We start from the raw sequence: 13,410 nt of genomic DNA on the forward strand, positions 1-13,410 counted from the left end.
TACTTGAATCCGGGAGACCGAAGTTGCAGTGAGCCAAGATCATGTCACTGTACTCCAGCCTGAGCAAGAGAGTGAGAATCCATCTCAAAAAAAAAAAAAAGGGGGGGGGTTTGGGGAGGAGTGGTCAAACTAGTATGGAAATTCCACCTTTTGGCACTTCACAATGCATATTAGTGTATTAAAACGTATGAAATCTGTTAAAGATGTTTGTTTAGCTTCCTTTAAACCTCTAAATTTTCCGTAACTTGTGTGACCATAAAGCACTTATTCCTGGAGCATCTCTTAACAGATAAAAATTAATACATAATATTATAGTATCTCTTTTGGGAACCATTGTGTTGACGTTTTTCACGTCACCACCAAACTGTGAAGAGATGCTCCTTGGAAAAAAAAAAAAAATTCATTGACCAAAGAAGTTAGGGAAACTCTAGGTATGAACAGAGTTAAACAGGTGTCTTTAATATAAGACATTTCTGACTTGTCAATATGCTAATATGCATTGTACAGCTCAGAGAGGTGGCATTTTGGCAATAACTTGACCAGCTCCCCACTTTTCTAAAACTACACTCTGTAAACTCCTCGTTCCAGTGTTGAGTCACAGCTTGGTTCACAATAAAAATCGCAATTTCCAGGTCTAAAAGTATTACTCCATCCTCTCCCCTAGATTGTAACCTCTACAACCTGGATCTAACATCCATCTTGTTGGTAAGCTTCATCCACCATGCTCTCAACAGTGCCTGACACACTAGAGGCTAACAGTTGTCGAATGAAAAAAGGATGGGGTGGGGTGTGGTGGCTCAAGCCTGGTAATCCCAGCACTTTGGGAGGCTGAGGCAGGAAGATTGCCTGAGCCCAAAAGTTCGAGGCCAGCCTGGGCAACATGGAAAACCTCACCTCTACAAAAATTGGCTGGGTGTGGTAGTACGTGCCTGTAGTCTCAGCTACTTGGGGGGCTGAGTTGGGAGGAATGCTTAAGCCTGGGAAGTTGAGGCTCCAGTGAGCCATGATTATACCACTGTACTCAAGCCCAGATGACAGAGTAAGACCCTATCTCTAAAAAATAACAACAATAAAAACTGATGAGTCAATGTGTCTTTCTAACAAGTTCCAAAAATACAAGCATTTTCACTAAGTGGTTCTCAGATGTTTGTATGCATCAGAATCATTTGCAGAATTAAAAATACGCTTTCCTGTGCCCAGCCTCCCCGAGTTTCTGTTGTGGACAAAGAAATGCACATTTCCAGCCCTTCAGGTGAAGCTATCATAGTTGATCACACTCTGATAATCACTGTCCTGACAAAAAGGATCACTAAGACTATTTTTGAGCAGCAAAATTTCTTAGATCTCTTAGTACATAGGAAGAAAGACGCAAGTTTGTTCTGTTGGAAGACAAAATTTAAAAATACAGGTAAAAATTGTAAGACTGTGGTTGAACAGCAAGATGAAGAGTCTTCAACAAGGTCATGACTTGCTGGATGTAATGACTTTCTCATCCCTGTGCTCGTCAGAGGGAGGCTGGATACAGCAGAAAGGACAGACATGGCAGATCACGATGAGATTAGGTTAATCTGTACCTCTGAGGTTCTGGGACAAAGGCTGCAAATCCCAGTACCTTCACAGATTATAAGGCCACCTGGTATAGAATACAGGGGTGACCTTTTCTAGGTTGCATGTATAAAAGCATTCAAAAATTTTAAAATAATCATCTCTAAACATAACAGTAGGCAGTATTTACTCCGGGAAGTGTGCAATCCTGTTTCATGAGTTATTCCAAGTAAGTAACAACCACCTCAACTCTGGAATAAAGTGAGACCTGTGAGTTGGCAGGGGAGGTGGGTGCATTTTAAGAAATTATTACAAATATTTTAAACAGGTTAATTCTGAATTATTAAGACAAATTCTCTGCTAGGAAAATTTTAGCTGGAGTATGTATGCATGCATGTCTACTTATATGTATGTGTGTACATATGTATTCACTATTATAACCATTCTACCATTTTTCACTTTCTTTGTGGACTTCTCTAGCAGTCAAGATAATGGTAGATTCCTATTAGTACTTTGTCAAATCATTTAAAGGTGACATTGCTTTCCTAATATACACTGCATGCACACGAGAAAATTGCTACCATATCCAAAAGGATCCTAAGGCCAGTGGTCTGGCCCCACTCAGAGAAACACTGATATATAAACTTCAGGTGAAAAAGTTTCATCTCCCAGTCTCATTCATCTCTTCTCAGTCTCTGTATTAACAGAAGAAGAGTGGCTGTCTCTCCTGGCATGTTAACTCGATGAGTCTCTCCAACAAGCTTGTTAAAGGCTTGTTCCTTTTCTGAACTCTTGAATCTACTATTCTGAATCCATTACTATAGTTGCTAATTAACTCTAGAGGAGTTATGAATCCCTGATTAGCCAAAGAAGCTGAGCAATGTCTATAAGAAAATGTAAACAAAAAAAATGCATTCAATTTCATTAACCATCAGAACAATGTAAACTACACCCATAATGTGGTACTACTTCACACCTATCAATCAGAACAGCTAAAGTGGAAAAATAGGCAATATCAAGTGTTCAGGAGGATTTGGAGCAACTGGAACTCTCATACACTGGTGATGTGAGTTTAAATTAGCACAACCACTTTGAAAAGCTGCTTGTCAGTGCTCATTAAAGCTGAACATACACAGGTTGAGCACCTCAACCCAAAAATTTGAAATCTGAAATGCTCCAAAATCTGAAACTTTTGAGTACTGATATGACACTCAAAGAAAATGCTTATCGGAGCATTTCAGATTTGTGCATTAGATGCTCAACCAGAATATATTCTGCAAATATTCCAAAATCCTCCCCAAATTGAAAATCCACAACGCTTCTGGTCCCGAACATTTCAGATATGGAATACTCAATTTATACATACTCTGTGCCTCAACGACTTTATTCTTAGGCATGTGTCCAAAAGAATGTGTCCATAAGTTCATCAAAATGCATATACAGGAATGTTCAGTCATACCAGCCCCAAACTATTGGTACGGGTATAAATTAGTTCAACCATTATGGAAAGCACTATGGCAATTTTTTGAAGAGCTAAAAGCAGAACTACCATTTGACCCAGCAATCCCATTACTAGGTATGGGAGGAACATAAACCATTCTAACATAAAGACACATGCATGTGAATGTTTACTGCTGCACTATTCACAATAGCAAAGACATGGAATCAACCTAAATGCCCATCAGTGACGGATTGGATGAAGAAAATGTGGTACACAGACACCACGGAATACTATGCAGCCATAAAAATAAACGAGATCAGGTCTTTTGCAGGAACACAGATGGAGAGGAAGGCTATTATCATTAGCAAACTAACGCAGGAACAGAAATTCAAATCGCACGTTCTCACTTGTAAGTGGGAGCTAAATGATGAGAAGTCATGGACACAAAGAAGGGAACAACAGACACTGTGGTCTACTTGGGGGTGGAGGGTGGTAGAAGAGAGAGGAACAGAAAAGATAACCATTGGGTACTGGGCTTAATATCTGGGTGATGAAATAATCTGTACAACAAACCCCTGTGACATGAGTTCACCTATGTAACAAAACCTTCACTTATACCCCGGAACCTAAAAGTTTAAAAAAAAAAATGGATAAAAGCATTGTGAAATCCTCATAAAGAAAAATTTATGATTCTACCCATGTAAAATTTTGATAATATTAATCTATTACCATGAGATTATTAATATGAGACAATTGATCAGATTTCTCATCACTCACAGAGTGGAGTCCTGAGAGTGTTAAACATGAGGAGGCTAAGTTTTGCTGAAAATAGAACAGCTATAGGGCAATTATTCCTGCCAGGAACTGCTATAGCACTTTCCACATAAGAAATCATTGAATCCCCACTGCCCTGTGATGTAAACTCTTGTTATTCCCATCTTAGAAATAAAGAAACTAAGGCATAGTTAACTCTACTTAACACAGAGTTAAATAATTAGTCCAGGGTCCTATGAGTAAATGCTGGTGTGAGAATTAGAACCTGGGCAGACTGCTTTTAACTACTGGTATGTGGAATGAGATAGTTTAAGCCAGTATGGTGGGTTGTGTAAACTCCTCCTTTAGGATACTGGAAATAGACAGAAGAAAGAGAAATACAGAGGGGATGCTAAATAAAGACCAGGAGATATGCCACAACAAAACAAACAAACAAACAAACAGAAAATCAAGATATAGTCATGTGTGCATACACAGGGGCACGTAACCATGTAATAATATGTAGGTCATTGGTGAGCCACGTTCATCATTTTAAATAGACCAAAGAAAGAATACCATGATTGTGGTTGTAAAGAGAGGTTTTAGCTAAATTTCAGGCCAAAATAGGGGTAAAAAATTAAAAAAGTAACTGAAAGTTTCAACTAATGAAGAACATGGGGGTCCTCATTCACCCGCACCCAAGCCACATCTTGCTTTGTGCCATGATGTACCATGTACATTACTAACTACATTCTCATCTGGGTTTTCTCACATTTTCCTTCTTCTGGCCATGCCAGAGCATAATTGCCGTGTGTCTCAACACACACCAACTCTTCTGTCAATTCAGGACACTTCTCAATCACAACACAGAATGAAATCAACCCAGAACACCATTTACCACCTCGTATATTTGATTGAATCCTGAGAAGAGTATCATTTACAATGATATTCTTGGCCTGGTGCTCAGCAGATGAGGATTACATAGGCAGGAAATAACGCTTGTCCCAAATGCTTTTAAAAGGTTCTGCTTCCCTGGATGCCACATTGAATCCTGCCAGCCCAGGAACACAGCACACCACATTCTAAAAGGATGTCTTATGTGAGCAGGACACCAGCAACAGATTAGTTCTAAGAAAACAAAGGGCCTCCCTTCAGCAAAGTGAAGGTTGATCTTACCAGGGCTGCTGAATGCAATTTTGCTTTGAAATACAGTTTTCCCATTTCAAAGCCATGTAGACGCATGCAGCTTGTTAGATTTATAGAATGCCTGGTCTCCCAGGACATTACAAAGCGAATGGCATCCATCAAGTTAATTTCCTTGGGGATCATCTCAAACATGGAGAATGAAAAGTCCCAGACCATTAAACATCAAAAGAATGTTCTAAATGGTAATTAAAGTTCTATTATATTTTCTTTTTCTGGGAGCAGATTAGATTAATTCAATTGAGAATATTAGAAGTATCAAGGCTGACAGTGTGAATGTGTGGACTTGGCTCCAAGAGCACTTATACTGCAGACATCTGTTCACTCAAGTTACACAAAACACGAAAGAGGGAGCTCAACTCAGACTGGGGTGAACTTACCAAGCCAGCACACGTAGACACAGCGACAGAGGAGGAGCTGTCATTTCTGATAAATCCCTGATAGAAGCATTGCTGCACCTCGGGTTTCTGAGTCTCTGAAGCACCATCTTTTCCAAGTACCTGGACAATAAAGTGACTGCTCAAAATCGCCGAGGGCTTAAGTTCTAAGTGCAGTTCCTGTCCAAATGCTGAAAATCGGTAGTGCAGGGAGCTTCTGGCATTCTGCGCCGATCGCTTTTTCCTGCCGTTGTGCAAAATGTCGTGTGAAATATATGACCCGGCTGAGTCTACTTCTACTGGCGTGACAAAGACATAATCTGCAATGGGAAAAGTTTAGCTGTCAGCACCCAGAGCCCACAATTCCAAATGGTCACTTTCCAGCAGGCTGGCAAAGAGCAACACAAAACTCAAAGATATCTTTGTTCCTGTTGCCTTGCACCTAGATCAACTATAATTCAGAGCAGCACAGGAAGCAGAAGATCTGTCTCTACAATTAACTCTGCTACAGTCATTTCTACAGGTGCCCGAACGCCAATCACGATTTTCATGAATTTCGTGGATGTCCGTGGAAAAATGTAACGCCTCTCGTCTGGAGAGAGATTTAGAATGTTCTTTTGATGTTTAATGGTCTGGATCTTTTAATATATTGGCCACAGAGTCATGTATATAAAATTTAATTTTTTGGAAGATAAAGTTAATGAATATAAAACTACAAAATCAGGAATTTTCTTCAAGGAGGTTAATTTATCTGTGCTTAAACTGAATCGGGAGCATTTTGGCAGAGGCAGAGTTTACACTTCAAGTCCTGACTCACAGTGTGGGGTAGCTTCAGATGATATTTCAGATCATTAACAAGCAAGAGCATTTTCATATTTCCAATATTTGTGAAAAGAAAACTCTGGCACTTGTATCACTCTTAGCATTTTTACTGTGAGCTTTCACAGGGATGATCCCATTAAATTGTAAGCATAAAATACAGCACATGCACAAAAATGCCTCAAAATTCTCAGAACCCTCCTATATAGTCTGATGTATAAAATTGCTCAGGCATGTTGGTGGGGGAGTGGCTTATCAGGGGACACCTGGAAAGGCATGTTTAAAAATACATTCACCATTGCTCCCTAGAGCAGCACTCATTGCTAAATGTTCCAAAGAGGAGGAGCTAAAATCCAATTTGCTATTTGAAAAGCAAAGCCAGCACAGTGTTTCCTTTCACCAAACATTGAAGCTGAAAAGCATCATCCCACAAAATGATTTGGAATATGCCCTCTGCACATTAAAAACACTCCACATTTCCACTTCCGAGGCACAGAATGGGAAACTACTTTGGAAAGTGTTTAGAAAGATGTTGAATAACGATGAGGTATGTTTGAGTCACTTGGGTCCCCGGTTACTGGAGGAGGAAAAGGAAGAATTTCCCTTTCCCCTAAACAGTCAACAACTTTCCCCCTCCTCCAAAACAAACAAACAAACAAAGGAAAAGTGGAGCCCTGGTAGCTACCAAGGATCAATGAGTGATGGCCTAATTAGCTTCACATAAAAAAAAAAAATTCTCCCTAATAGACAATAATTTTCTTCTGTTTATGAACCATCTGTGACTCTTATTCCTTGGGCAGCTTTCATTTTTATATTCTCTATGTCCTCCCACTCCCATTTTTCTTGACTTCGTCCTTTAACTAAAAATGCTATAAAATTGACACACATATTTTAAAATAATGGGGGGGGGGGAGTTTTTCCCTTCTCTTAACCTTGAAAATCTGAGCCAGACATACAATATTTTTCTTCTCTTAAAAATCTGATATATTGCTTTAAAGGGCTGTGGCTCTTGATTATGTGCAAGTCCTTAGAGAAAGTCTACCTCCTCCTCCTGTCAAACTAAAACTTAACTATGAAAATGCTTCCTGACATATGCAGAAGTTTGTTTCTCACCGTCTTGTCCCAAATTATATGAAACTCTGCCTGCTCTTACTTGGAAGGCTCTGCAGGCACGTTATCCAGCCAGCCTTCTATGGAATCAGCCATCAAGGTCCCCCAGACACCTGCTACCAGCTTGTTTCCAAGGGGAGAATAACAGGCTATTGGTTACATTCAGTCCTTCATAGAAGAAGGGCAGTCAGTGTCCCCTGTAAAGAGTGATCTCTGACTGATCACTTCAGGAGCTGAGTAAGCGTAAGGCCTTTACAAAGTGGTGGCTGGGTCGGACATGGCCTCCAGCCATCTGATCCTGATATAAGAATGAGGGGTGGTTTTAGAAACTGCAGCCTCTCTGTGGGACAAAAGGTGAATCCCTTCTGCATGACTCCATCCTGCCCCACTCCCCATCATGACCTCTTTACCCTGACAAGAAAAGGAGATAACCTTGCAAAACTAAAATTTACAGAATTCTAAAGAACCCAGGTTGAACAGTAAGGTTTTGCTAGACGCGTTGCGTCAGGAATCAGCTGTTCTCCTGTAGCTGATGGGAAACAATCAAAACAAGGATTTCCCTCTGCGCGCCACTGGGAAGTTAATAAATGACAGAAGTGAGGGATGTTCTAGGAAGTTTGTGGCTGCGCGACGTCAGAAAAGATAAAGGACTCAGAGACCTCAAGTCACCTGCTTTCCTCTCTCTAAAAGCAGCCTTAGGCATCCGTGAAACAAGGGAAGCAAAAAGGAAAGAAAAAAGAAGAGACAGAAAAGGAACAAAAGTGGAGAGAAAAATAAGGAAAGATGGAGAGAGGAAAGAGGCTCACATTCTTTCATCTCCCACTAAGAATTAGCTTCCCCCACCAAGAGTTAGAAGAGGGAGGAAATAAGTAATTCCTTAGTTAATGTCCACCTCCCTTAGAATTTCTCACTGCAGTTAAGGTTTTTTTTTTTTTTTTTGCTCTTAACAAGCCACCTGTGAAGGAGAGAGAGTATTTTCTTTTATGTGACTTGCAGCTTGGGGCATTGATTCTTTTGATAAGTTCAGTCCTTGCCAACCTTCCCCTCTCTCCAAATAGGAACCAATCCAAGACAGCGTACACCTGCCAGGTTAGGGGGTGCACTTTTCCATCTTTTCTGTTTTTGGGGGAAGGAAGGGACAAAGTGCTGCGAAAGGCCCTTCTTGGGGGTGGGGGGCAAATACGAACCATCATTTAATCCGCTGGCGCCGCTGCTGCTGTCACTGGCTAAGGCAGCGGCGACCGACGCACAGCAGAGGCAGCACAGCTGGAGCGCCTGCAAAAGAAAAGGTGACATCGCGCGTGAGGGGCGCGGTGGGGCTGGCGTCGGGCGCCCTCTGCCACCCGCTCTCGGAGCTCCGCTCGGCGGCACCTGCCTTAGCCACGCGCCCCAGTCCCGCCGGGCCCCTCGGCGGGCCCGAACCCGCGGCCGGGAGGGCGCACGCGAGCAGGAGGGCGCACTCCATGGTCAGGTGCGGGCGCGGCGGCTGCGGGTGGCCAGACGCTGCAGGCGGAGCGCACGGGCGGCGAGCATTCTCTCCGCGGCCCCGGAGCTCGGCGCCCCAGGTGCGGCTCCAGGTGAGAGCCGCCGCCGTTCACATCGCAGCGGAGGCGCGCTGGGACCTCCCCTCCTCCGGCTGCCTGCGCGCCCTCCCTTCTCCCGGCGCGGGCCTGCCGAGCTGCCCTTTGCGGCACCCCAGGGGGTGAGGGGTGCTCCCTGGGCCGGGACTGGAGCGCAAACGGCTGAAAGACTCTGTCGGTGCCTGCCCGCCCGTCTGTGAGTCTGTCTGTGTCGGTGTGAGCGTCTGAGGCTACGGGGAAAGCAGCGCCAGCTGGCTCCCCCAGCGCGCCGGAGCCGAGCGCCCGCCTCTCCACCGCGCGGTGATTGGCGACCAGCGGCTCCCGGGCTCGTCCGAGCCCCCGGGCTGGTGCAAGGGCGTGGGATTCCCGGCTCCAACTCCGAGGGAGGGGGCGAAGGGGGCGGGGAGGCTGGATGGGAGTGATGGGGAGGGAGGGACCGACAGCCGTGAGAAGGAGGGGAGCGCCCAGGGTCAGGCTTGGAAAACGTCATTTAAGCGCACTGGGGAGATGAGTTCAGAAGAGGAAAGGCTCAGGTGAGTGGCACGACTTCTTCGCTGTCTGTGCAGACTTCTCATTTTCAACTCTTCTGGCAAAGAGTCAAGATAGCGTCCTCCACACCTCCTAAGTGCTGGGAGCTATCCCCTGCTGTATCGCATTTGCCTCAAGCCCTACCCTTTTCAGGTGGGAATTAGTAATTCCTTGATAAAGATGAGGAAGAAGAGGCTCAGATGCGCACAAGATAACCTAGCTTCCCAGAGTCAGCAAATCTGAGGCAGCCCGGAGGACCAGAACAATGAGCCTGTCACTGTCTACAGCATGTAAAAACTCATGGCACGCGGGGGCCTCCCTCTTCTCCCGGGTCTCTCCCTCTCTTCTCACGGTGACCGTGCTTCCCACTCTTCGAGACTGAATCTTGGCCCCAGATACCCAAACCCACAGAAATCAGTTATAACAAACAGTGCACGCCATCACCAGGAATGTGCATCCAGTTTGCTGTGTGCCTGTTCATTTACTCAAGACATTTATTGGATCCTTTGATCCCTGTTTGCAGAGGTGAACAAAATACATTCTCACGGGCCAGTGGAAACGAATCTGATTGGATAGCTCGACAACAGTAATAGAAGCAAAATGAACACAAATACTAAAAGGAAAAGAATAGTCTCCTAAATTAGATGGCAGCAGAATCTAATTTAGATGTCTACACACACACACACACACACACACACACACACACACGTGCAAGGCATCTCTTAGGCGCTGACACTTAAATAAGGCCAGAGAGTGGATCGGTTTTACGAGGGAAGAGGGGAGTAGGATCTTGCATGTTAGGTCAGGGGGCACAGCAGAAATGAAGGTCTCGAGGTAGTTAAGTGATTGCCACGTGAAAACTGTTACAGGCCAGAGGAAGAAGCAAACACAGCAGTTGCTGGGTCAGCTGGACCTTGTAAGCTGGGGCGAAGCACGTTGGAAGTCATTAGATTTAAATGAATGGGGGTTTGTGTATGTGTAGGAGGCAACATCACGTCCAATAAAAAAATAATGCGAATCATTTTTTGAGTAAGGGTAGGGATTGGACGCGCTGAGGCAGGGCCAGAAACAAACTAGGCAACTGTTGCTGGCATGAAGGGGCACAATGACAGTGTCTTGCTGGGACCAGGGTAGTGGCAGTGGAGGTAGATGTGTTACTCTGCTCAGTCCTGTGGGTACTGAAATAGTTAACATGAGGTCCATGTCAAGCCTCGATTAAGTGATAGCTCCATACACATAGTCGGTTTTATTGAACACGACCGGGAAGAGGTAAACCCCGGCTGCAGAGGCAGAGAAGGTGATATGTCTGCCTAAGGAACATGAGGCAAGTCCTCACAGAACATCAGGGCTAAACAAATCACTTGGGTTTCCCTACTTCATCTGTTTAAGCTCTGTGGCCCCTGTTTTATAATCTGTAAAATAGGAATCAGCATGCTACATCAAAAGGATAGCCTAAGGGGTAAGTGAATGTGTTTTTCGAAGCACGTTATAAGTGGACTTTAAGAAGTGATGATGGTGTATTTCTGTGATATCATCCATCCTATCTCAAACTTGAATGTATGTCAAAATCACCTGTAATGCTAGCTTAAAAATGCAGATTTCCAGGCCACAAAGCACTGTGATTCTGACTCCATGGATTTGGTGTACGGCCCAAGCGTGCATTTGCAGTAAGCACTTTTGGGTGATTCAGACACAAGTGACTTAAGTGCTTTATGTGATTCCGTGAAGAACTGGACACCATAGGAAACTGGACGTCGAAGATGTGCAGTAAAACACTGCTGGAGGTCACGTCACCAAACAACAGGCTGAATAAAACAACAGGCTGAATAAAACAACAGGCTGAATAAAATCCCAGGAGACTGGGATCAACAGCACTGTCAGCAACATCATCAGGTGAATACGGAAGGAAACTGGAGGGTAAAGGGCTTGTCCACACTCAGCTAAAAATAACCATGGCCCTGATTTGTGTCTCTCCATTAAGATACATTTGCATGAAATTATCCATATTTCTCTGGTCCTCCTCTTTTAGGGTTAATAATATAGGTTACTCGCCATGGTCAGGGTTGAAGTCGGAGAACCACCCTTAACTATGCTCTATGCTCAATTGTGGAGTTTCTCAACCTCAGTAGTACTGAGATTTAGGCTGGATAATCATTTGTGGTAGGGGTTATCATCCTGTGCATTATAAACATAGGATGTTTAGCAGCATCTCTGGCTTCTCTCCACTAAATGCCAGTAGCAGCCCCCAAAATGCAACAAAATGTTGTGAGGTTTCCAAATGTTTCCTGGTGGGTAAAATTCCCCTAGGCGAGAACCTGGATAAATAGTACAGATTCCCAGTCCTATTCTGTGACATTTTTTGTTGAGTGCCCATTTTGTTGAGAGACTAGAGGGCTCCTCTTGAACTTAATGTAAGTGGTGTGTAACTGATTTTATAGCTGTTCTTCCATACCCTAGTCAATCTTGCTCTCCATAGATTCAAGTCCTCCATGATTGGGTACAGAAACCAAGACTCATTTCTTACATAGTTCTAGATCTAGAAGATCAAAACTTGCAGTTCCATTCATTTGTAGATGTCCAGTCTCTTTTTTAGGGCTGATAAATACTTGCAAAGCCGTAAATTCTGGGATGATTTCATACACAGTTTTCCAGGAACTGGCCCTGCAATATGTATAAATTGTCTCTAGATGGTGACAGAGAATCATGAGCCCATGGTCCAGTCTTGGAGTTGTAAACTGCAAAGTCGCTGTTAAGTTACTTGGGAATGTCAGTCTTACCTGATTTTAAAATGATAAATCTAGGACACTACAATGGCTATCTGAAGTTTGTAATAAACCAATGGGGATACGGGGGGCAGAGCTCATTGCTGATGTGTTGTACTCTGTCATACGTAGCCCAGAATCTGTCATGTAACAGACATTCATAAGTGTTTGTAAGAGGAGCAGAGGGAGGGAGGGAGGAATGGAGGGAAAATTTGAGATAGAGAGATCACACTGTTTCACTCTTAACCACTAAAAAAATTCCCCCCTTCTCTTCCTTTAAAATCAATGGTACAGTTCTAGGCATTGATTTTCTTTCTTTTTCTACTGACATAAGCTTAATTAAATTATTATTATTATTATTATTATTATTATTATTTGCTAAATAACATTAAGATATGTGCCTTCTCCTGGACAGATCAAAAAATAAATGGCAAAACACGTTGCTTACTTGCTTTCCTTTGTCCCTGGATTCATGAAGATGCAAACATCCCTTCCATGGAAAATAAGAAACATTTACTGCCTCTCCTGGTGCGGTTGACTTTCTGTGCTATAACTGACTCCTTATTTGCTCCTCTCCTTTTCCGTCAGCAAGTAGAGGGAAACTCTTCTTCCTCTAGCTGCTCAAAGCTGCATCAAACAGTGGGCTGGGTTTTACTGAACAGGTGTCCGGTACTTTCCTGTAGAAAACATTTTGATGTCCAAAGAGATAGATGTCCATAGTCACACATCTAAACCTAGAAAAGGGTAAAATAGAACACAAGAATTTATTTCAACACAGTAGCCAAAAGGAAAAGAAAGAGATGGAAATGGATTTCTCTCCTTGAAGGCCTAAGATCTAAGGCCTACTTTCTGGTCAATGTCTCAGAAATGCAGTCCAGTTAGCAACCCAGACCTCAAAAACAATGGGGAGAAGGAGAGAGAGGAGGTGAAAGAGAAACAGAGCAGCAGGTCTTAACTTTTTTCCTTCTACAGATAACCATCCAGAAAGATAAACAGTTATATTTTGCTACACAAAGAATGAAATTCAAACAAGTGACAGGCAACAAACTTCTATTTACTTAGTAGTAACAATACAGGAAGCAGAACCCCTTAAATAGTTTTGTAAATAGATCCGTCATCACACACAATTTAGCAATTACCAATTGTTTTCCTTCACCTGCTATTTATTCTTCTACTCAACTTTCTGAGGACATTGGTATCCATTTCTTTCCTTTAAAACCATGTGGTTGTCTGACTTATCTATATGATAAGGTTCTCTCTGCTCATCTCATTTTCTCTGTTCTTTGTACTCT

At 43.1% G+C, this 13,410-nt stretch overlaps 1 protein-coding gene across 1 annotated transcript in view; it reads right to left on the minus strand.

Moving 5' to 3' along the window:
• The window catches only part of LOC105491244 (ADAM metallopeptidase with thrombospondin type 1 motif 18), a 151,467-nt gene extending 142,944 nt beyond the window's left edge, over positions 1-8,523 (minus strand). Inside the window, exons 1-2 of the mRNA XM_071084992.1 lie at positions 8,436-8,523; positions 5,323-5,639 (exon numbers count right to left, since the gene is read on the minus strand). The gene's annotated coding sequence lies outside the window, so the exon portion shown is untranslated. The remainder of the gene's footprint in view (positions 1-5,322; positions 5,640-8,435) is intronic.
• Between the last annotated feature and the right edge of the window lie 4,887 nt (positions 8,524-13,410).

This window comes from Macaca nemestrina, chromosome 18 (assembly GCF_043159975.1).
Source record: "Macaca nemestrina isolate mMacNem1 chromosome 18, mMacNem.hap1, whole genome shotgun sequence".
NCBI classification, from domain to species: domain Eukaryota; kingdom Metazoa; phylum Chordata; class Mammalia; order Primates; family Cercopithecidae; genus Macaca; species Macaca nemestrina.